The 8,485-nt window shown below is 42.3% G+C and overlaps 1 pseudogene; it reads left to right on the forward strand.

Annotated features, from left to right (window-relative positions):
• Nucleotides 1-890: 890 nt before the first annotated feature.
• On the forward strand, nucleotides 891-2,744 carry LOC112618872 (annotated as a pseudogene).
• The last annotated feature ends 5,741 nt before the right edge of the window (nucleotides 2,745-8,485 follow it).

Raw genomic sequence — 8,485 nt, forward strand, 5'->3', positions numbered from 1 at the left:
TTGTTCTAGATTACAGCAATGAAAATAAAAGCAAAACACATTTCTTGCTGTGGTAGGCAGCTTCTAAAATGGTCCCCAGTGATTTCTGCCTTTTGGTACTCACATCCTTGTATAATACCCTCCCCTAAGTGTTTGCTGAATCTAATGATCCATTTCGAATGAATATAATACAGGAAAAGTAATGTGATGCCATTCCAAGATTAGATTATGAAAAGACTGCCTTTTTCAAGCTTTCTCCTGCTCTCTTTCTCTCCAGGAGTCCTCACTCTGAAGAAAACTCTGCCATGTTGAGCGGCCTATGGAGAGGCCATGTGTCAAGCAACTGACATCTCCAATCAGCACCCAGTGGGAACCTGGTGCGTGCATGCCAATGGCCATCTAAGGGAACTTGGAAGCGTATCTTCTGAGACTTCCCAACTAGATGTATGAGTGAGTTTGGAAGTAGATTCTTCCCCAGTTGAGCCTTGGGTTGACTACGGCCTCTGCTAATACCTCGATTGCAAGATACTTTGAGTCAATGGCACCCAGCTAAGCTGAAACCAGACCTGACCCAGAGAAACTGAGATAATAAATGTTTATTGTTTTAAGCTGCCACATTTTGAGGGTAATTTGATACACAGCCATAAATAATGAATACAGTTGCCCTCATTGTTTCTATTCAGATGTTTACACCAGACCTAAGGAGACATTTTGGCGTACAGGGGATACAAGAAGAAATGTGAACAGTATGGCAGTTCCTCACAAAATTAAACATAGAATTAACATATGATATAAGAATTTCACTTCTGGGTAACTATATCTAAAATAATAAAAAAATCAGGGACTCAGAGGCCAAGCGGCGAGGCCCAGCTCCTTGTAAGAACAGTAACCTACCCCTGTGGGTCATCCTCATGCCCTCCGACCTGGCCAAGAAGAAGGCAGCCGAAAAGAAGGAGGCTGCCAAAGCTCGACAGCGGCCCAGAAAAGGACATGAAGAAAATGGAGATGCTGTCCCAGAACCACAGGTGGCAGAAATAAGGCCAATGGCAGAGACACCACAGAAGTGGATTTGCTGACCAAGGAGCTAGAGGACTTTGAAATGAAGAAAGCTGCTGCTCCAGCTGTCACTGGCATCCTGGCCTCTCATCCCAGCAGTACTGACGTTCACATTATCAACCTCTCACTCACCTTTCACAGTCAAAAGCTGCCCAGTGACACCAAGCTGGAATTGAATTCAGGCCGTTGTTATGGCCTCATTGGCTTAAATGGAATTGGAAAGTTCATGCTGTTCTCTGCTATTGGGAGACGTGAAGTGCCCATCCCTGAGCACATCGACATCTACCATCTGACTTGAGAGATGCTCCCTAATGACAAGACACCCTTGCAGTGTGTGATGGAAGTTGACACAGAGCGGGCCATGCTGGAGAGAGAGGCAGAGCATCTGGTTCTTGAAGATGCGGAGTGTGAGAAGCTCATGGAACTCTACGGGTACCTGGAGAAGCTGGATGCTGATAAGGCAGAGATGAGGGCCTCGCAAATCTTGCACAGACTGGATTTCGCACCTGCCATGCAGCGCAGAAAGCTGAAAGACTTCAGTGGGGGCTGGAGGATGAAGGCTGCCCTTGCCAGAACCCTCTTTATTTGGCCCTTCATGCTGCTCCTGGATGAACCCATCAACCATCTGGACCTAGATGCTTAAATGTGGTTAGAAGAAGAACTAAAAACTTCTAAGAATATCTTGGTCCTTGTCTCCCATTCCCAGGATTTTCTGAATGGTGTCTGTACTAACATCATTCACACGCACAAGAAACTGAAGTATTATATGGGTAATTATGATCAGTATGTGAAGATGCAGCTAGAACTGGAGAAGAACCAGATGAAGAGGTTTCACTGGGAGCAAGATCAGATTGTGCACACGAAGAACTACATTGCGAGGTTTCACCATGGCAGTGGCAAGCCGGCCTGGCAGGCCCAGAGCAAGAAGAAGATGCTACAGAAAATGATGGCATCAGGACTGACAGAGAGGATCATGAGCGCCAAGACACTGTCATTTTATTTCCCACCATATGGCAAGATCCCTCCACCCGTCATTATGGTGCAAAATGTGAGCTTCAAGTATAAAAAAGATGGGCCTTGCATCTACAATAATCTAGAATTTGGAATTGACCTTGACACATGAGTGGCTCTGGTAAGGCCCAACAGAGCACGGAAATCAACTCTTCTGAAGCTGCTAACTGGAGAGCTACTACCCACAGATGGCATGATCTGAAAACACTCTTGTGTCAAGACAGGGCATTACCATCAGCATTTACAAGAGCAGCTGGACTTAGATATCTTGCCTTTGGAGTACATGAAGTGCTACCCAGAAATCAGGAAGAAATGAAGAAGATCATTGGGTCATATGGTCTCACTGGGAACCAACAGGTGAGCCTAATCTGGAACTGGTCAGATGAGCAGAAGTGCCAAGTGTGTCTGGTCTGGCTGGCCTGGCCGAACCACCACATGCTCTTCCTGGACAAGTCCACCAATCACCTGGATATTGAGACCATCGACACCCTGGCAGATGCCATCAATGAGTTGGAGGGTGGTATGCTGCTGGTCAGCCATGGCTTCAGACCCATTCAGCAGTTTGCACAGGAAATTTGGGTGTGTGAGAGGCAGACAATCACCAAGTGGCCTGGAGACATCCTGGCTTACTAGGAGCACCTCAATCCAAGCTGGTGGATGAGGAGCCCCAGCTCACCAAGAGGACCCACAACATGTGAGGCCTCTACCTGGGCTTGGGTCAGGATCTCCATCTGGGAACTAACATCTGCTACCCTGACCAGCTGCTCAGGACAGGACCCTGGGGCTACACTCCTGCATTGCTGCAATTTCGCTTCCCCAGCCTCTCCCCTGCCCCTCAACCTCCCTTAACTGCACTCTCTTATCTACAGCTGGACAGTACTTGTCCACTTTTTGTCCTCCTTTCAGTTACATCTGTCCATGTCTGGAATTGGTTAGCCATTCGCTCCAGCCTCTTGCTGGTTACCTTACTCTGAACGTGATGCAGTCAGAGGTACCAGTGGATTAGCCCAAGGGCCCAAGCCCCGGATTTGGCTTGTGGAGTAGCTTAGGATCCTCATTTTCTGGGTTTTGGTGATGTTGGAGGAGTACCCCCCAATCCACTACCCCCATTCCTTTTTGCTTCTGGTTTGGAGCTTTGGACTAGGACCTTCGTCCTGGTCAGTTTTTAAATAGTTATTTAAGAGCGTAACTTTTAGACCTGCATGACATCTACAAAGTGCCCAATAAAGAAAGAGAAAACCACGGTCCCCCCACCCCCCAAAAATAAATAAATAAATCTGGGACTCAAACAGATATATGTATCTGTATATGTTTATCACAGTAAAAAAACAAAATATGTATATACAGGAAAAGAAAGAACTAATGTAAAGGAACACCCTCACTGTACTCCCACACTTTCCCTAAGCTCAGACAATTGAGGGTAGCTGAGTAAATGTCAAAGTTTGGTGAATCAGAATCACAAGAGTAGTCAAGGTGAGGGGTCGATGCTCTTGGTGGTGAAGGGAGGTATTGGTGATGCTTCTCCACCCCACAGAGAATCAAGAAGGGTCAGAGTTGCTTAAATGCACAAAGTAATAAAATCACATTCAGCAGAAAGAGACATAGAAAGCAAAGGTAACAGAGCTTCCAAGCCAGTGTGGACGTTATAGATAGTCAGGCGAGACAAGGTAATAGAGAACTACAGAGTGTTGTCTGGGAAATGTGGCATAGCCTTGATTGGTCACTGATGTGGTGGCAATGTGTAAGCCCAGAGGTTATTTAGAAATTGCCCCGGTCCACATAATTGGAGGAGCTTATGTGAGTGGAGTGTTTAGGGTTAGGCTGTTCATGGCACTTCACACAAAGCTGAGTCTATTCTATCATCCAGCTAGTCAAGAGACAGAATGAGAGGTGAGGATTTGGGGCTGGACTGAGAAAATACATTCAGGCAGAGAACACGTGGATACATTCTTCTGAGTAAATGTATAAGACCTTTGTTTTTATACCTACAGGTAAGATTTAGAGGACAAAGGTAACCAAAAGTGTATCAGGCTGTCAGATGAAACCTCCCTGCTGAGTCCTCCTGCATGGGGAAGTAGAATATGAATCTGCCTCGTTGGATCACACAGGAGGCTCGGGGATACCATATCACTCTCTAAGTCTAAGGATGAAAGTCTGTAAGTCCTAGTGTCACTTTTTCAGACTCTAGGTTTTTTGATTTCTTCAACATCTGAATAAAGTGTGAAGAGGACTTAATACAATTGAAAGGTTATATTATGACTTATTTCTCAGGGTTTTTGGTTCCGAAAGTTGCCTTACTCAGTGATGGTGAATGCAGAGTGAGGTGATGACAGAGTCTAGGAAGAGGCTTCTAACACCGTGCTCACCAGTGGCTCAGTGAAGGCTCAGGGTCACATCAAAACACAGTATTAAACTGTTCTGAAGGGTAACAAAGAAGAAAAAAATCTAAGTGGGAGATCACAGTGGCTATGGGACCAAAGGCAGGAGAAGCGTTGTGCCCTCTCTATCAATGACCTGCTTCCTTTTATCATTTACACTTCACAGTTGAACGTTATTTATATCTTTGACTACTGACATTTCAATTATTAATAAATATTTGGTTTAGATCATATCAGCTTAATTGTGAAGTAAGGTGGTTCCTAAACTTGCTATCTTCATTCTTTTAATATTATTGGGTTATACAGGACGCTGCAGTTGATCACAAGGATACACAGATGATTAATTGTAAACTCTTTTTGTTCCCTTCAGCGGTCTGAAATTAAGTGGCAGGAAATAAACATTTGTCTTGCAACATGATCTCTAGGATAACAGAGTTCTGGCAAGGGTGCAGAGGAGAGGGAGTGCTTGCGAGGGCTAGAAGCCTTCCTAGGAAAGGTAGATGTCTTGAATAGTTCTACTCTGTGGAGATGCAGGAAAATGTAGGAGGGTCTGAAGCAGTCAGGCAGATGTTTTAAAACTGCTACAGCCCTGCATATGGATAGGAGAGGGAGATACAGCTTGACCCTCCTGGGTTCTGGAATTTGGGCCGTGATTCCCTATAGACGACGGGGCACTAGTGATAGAAATGAGATGATCAAATTTATGTATTTTTTGGAGTTGAAAATCGTAAAAAGGAATTGTTTAAGGAAAGTCATAAATGATATTAATTTCATGAATTATGTGAACCTGCTTCCTTCACTTTCTCTCTCTCCCCCAACATTTTGTGAGGTCAACAGTTCTCTCCCAGATGGAGAGAATTCTCTCCCACCTCACTCCCTATTCACCCCAACCCTAACCTGGAGAGATAATAGAAGATCATAGTGGAATTAGAATTAAAGAGTTTAAACAAAACAATCAGTTTATTTGCAAAAATTTATTTACTGTCACTGTAACATTATTTTAAAATTATTTTTGGTGATCTTTTTATCTGAGAGACAAAATTGATCATTGTGGTTCTTATATTTCCAAATCAGAAGAAAGTTAAAAAAAATGCATCCTTCTTCCTTCAGAATTTGAAATTCCCTCTCTTTTTTTGTAGTATCTTCTTCCTTCCTCCTAAATATTATATATGCTATTACTTTTACTTTTAATTACTTTTGAAATGTTATCAAATTAATGGTGATATGCTCAAAGTTTTATTTATGTAAAGGATAACCAGAAAAGAATTATAAAAATAATATTTCATTCATTATTTCAAATAATTTTTCATAATGAAAAGCAAAGTTTTGCCTGCTTGGATTCCTTTCTTGAGTATATGCATATATATGTATCTATGCATATGCACCAGTTTGGTTCCATTAAATGTGTACTATCCATTGAATTATTTTAAAAAATACTTGTATTATGAAATGGAACATGAGACAAGAATTGCCATACTATGAGAATTCTGCACTGTAAAAGCAAAAGTAATATAATCACCAAGGTAAAAATAGCTTGAAATTTTATAATGTAAGGATTGTTTCATGATGAGCGTGACAAACATTAGTTACACCTACATATTTTGAATGATTTGATAGGGTGTTCTGTTCTTCTTACTTTGGAATTAGAGCCTGAGAATATTGGGTATGGAAGTTTGAGGAGAATATTTGAAAAGTCCTCCCTAAGGTCCAGTGAAGAAATATTTTGCAGTATCAACAAGGAGCCGTAGCAATAGCAAAGCAACAAAAGAAAATAAAACCAAAAATAAGAACAAACTAAAATACTAGGCATATCAGAATTACTGTAAGGCTGAGGTCTAAATTATTTTTTTTTTCTGTTAGGTAATGTATTTTTCTTGCTGGAAATTATGAGTTATGTAGGACTACTGCTTTCTGTTCCTTTCTGTTATGCATTCATTAGACAATGGGTTTTGGAGTGAGTACCATGTACATGTCACTATACGTAGGTGCCCTTGTAGAGCCGATAGTTGAATAGAGGACACAGACCAGGAAACAGTAAATTAGAAATGAGATAAGAACTGAAGAGCTTACACTGGATATAGCAATGAGGAAGCTGCTGTGGTAGGAGCTGCTTCTTTAAAGTGTTAGTTATTGTGATGACCTGAAGAAAGAGAGGTGGATTTTGGAGACAGACTACAGACATTTTCATTAAGTTCTGCTGTGAAGGTTGAAGGTGAATCGAGTGTGATATGGTTTGGTTCTGTATCTCTGTCCAAATCTCATCTTGAATTGTAATCTCCACATGTCGAGAGAGAACCTGGTGGGAGGTGATTGGAACATGGGGACCGTTTCACCCATGCTGTTCTCAGGATAGCAAGTGAGTTCTCACGAGAGCTGATGGCTTTAGAAGTGTTTGGCAGTTCCCCCTTCACTCTCTCTCTCTCTCGCCCCCTTGTGAAGAAGGTGCCTGCTTCTGCTTCGTCTCTACTATGATTGTAAGTTTTCTGAGGCCTCTCCAGTCATGTGGAACTTTGAGTCAAATAAACCTCTTTTGTTCATAAATTTCACAGTATCAGGTGGTATCATTATAGCAGTGTCAAAATGGACTAATACAGGGCTTACGGGTGAAGGGAAGACTTGTACTTCAAGTTCACATGCTAAACAGGAAATCAGGGTAAAGAGAGGCGTTGAAGATACAGGAGGAATAATCACAATATACAGTAATATACTTAGGTGTGGAAATGGGTGAAACCCATGGACTTGTAAGGATAGGAATTATATACAATTTGAACTTCAAGTAAAGAATGGATTGAGCATCCTTTGAAGTTCCATTTGAGGTAAGACTAGTTGAGGCAGAAGGCAGGCTTTTCTCACCATGTTATTTGCTTCTCTACCCAGTTTTCTGTAATGTGGAATTTGGGAAAGCAAAAATAGCTAAGTCAGGGGCCATTTTTATCACAGACTTTAATAAAGGGTATCACAGCTGGTTCTAGAATAATTACTTAAAAAGCAGAAACAATATATTGGGATAAGAACAGTAAAGAGTTCTTAAGAGGCTTCATATACTTCCAATGATTTCGGTGAAATTTAAAAAAGGTGCAATGATACCTTTGTGGATTAATACAATTTTACAATGTTAATCTGAATATGTTTTTTTATGTTGTGTTTTCCTTTTTCTTTTGTCTGTTTAGGAGGCATTTTTCCACTGTGAACACCAAACCAGGTAGGGACCGAATGCAAAGGAGACTCCAAGTCTGTCTGGATTTTGTTTTCTGAAAGCTGAAGTCTAGAAGAATTTGAAGAAATGATGGAAGAGTTTAAAAAAAAAAAAAAAAGGTGGTTCAAGCCTATACACAAAATGTGTTGAACACATTATACTGGAGGGGGGCCTTTCCCTTCCACACTGGAAACATTTCCCCACGCTTTAGAAGTTTGGGGAAGGAGCTGAGGAAGAAATTTCAAGGTACTGAGATTTGCAACAATCTACTCTCTGTGTCAATTAGCATTGCTGGAGAGTTTGCAAGATCCAAGGGTAGAATGACTTGCAGGCTGCCTTGGCAGGAAGGATCAAGAACAGCGTCGGCCGGGCTTGGTGGCTCACGCCTGTAATCCCAGCACTTTGGGAGGCCGAGGGGTGCGGAGCACGAGGTCAGGAGATCAAGACCATCCTGGCTAACATGGTGAAACCGCATCTCTACTAAAAATACAAAAATTAACCGGGCGTGGTGTCGGGCGCCTGTAGTCCCAGCTACTCGGGAGGCTGAGGCAGGAGAATGGCGGGAACCCGGGAGGCGGAGCTTGCAGCGAGCTGAGATCCGGCCACTGCACTCCAGCCTGGGCAACACAGCGAGACTCCGTCTCAAAAAAAAAAAAAAAAAAAAAAAAAAAAAAAAAAAAAAAAAAAAAAAAGCAGCATTAACAAAGTTTCCTCTGGCCACTAAACATGGCTTAGAAGCAGCAGAACTATCAGATCTGGCTGGGCCATGCAGCAGAAACGAGGGATAGCTCAACAGGAATCTGTGACCAGATGCCCATACCTCCTTAAATGACTTGGTACCAATTTGTTTCAAAGTCACTAGCTG

The sequence above is a fragment of the Theropithecus gelada genome, chromosome 2 (assembly GCF_003255815.1).
Source record: "Theropithecus gelada isolate Dixy chromosome 2, Tgel_1.0, whole genome shotgun sequence".
In the NCBI taxonomy this organism is placed as follows: Eukaryota; Metazoa; Chordata; class Mammalia; order Primates; family Cercopithecidae; genus Theropithecus; species Theropithecus gelada.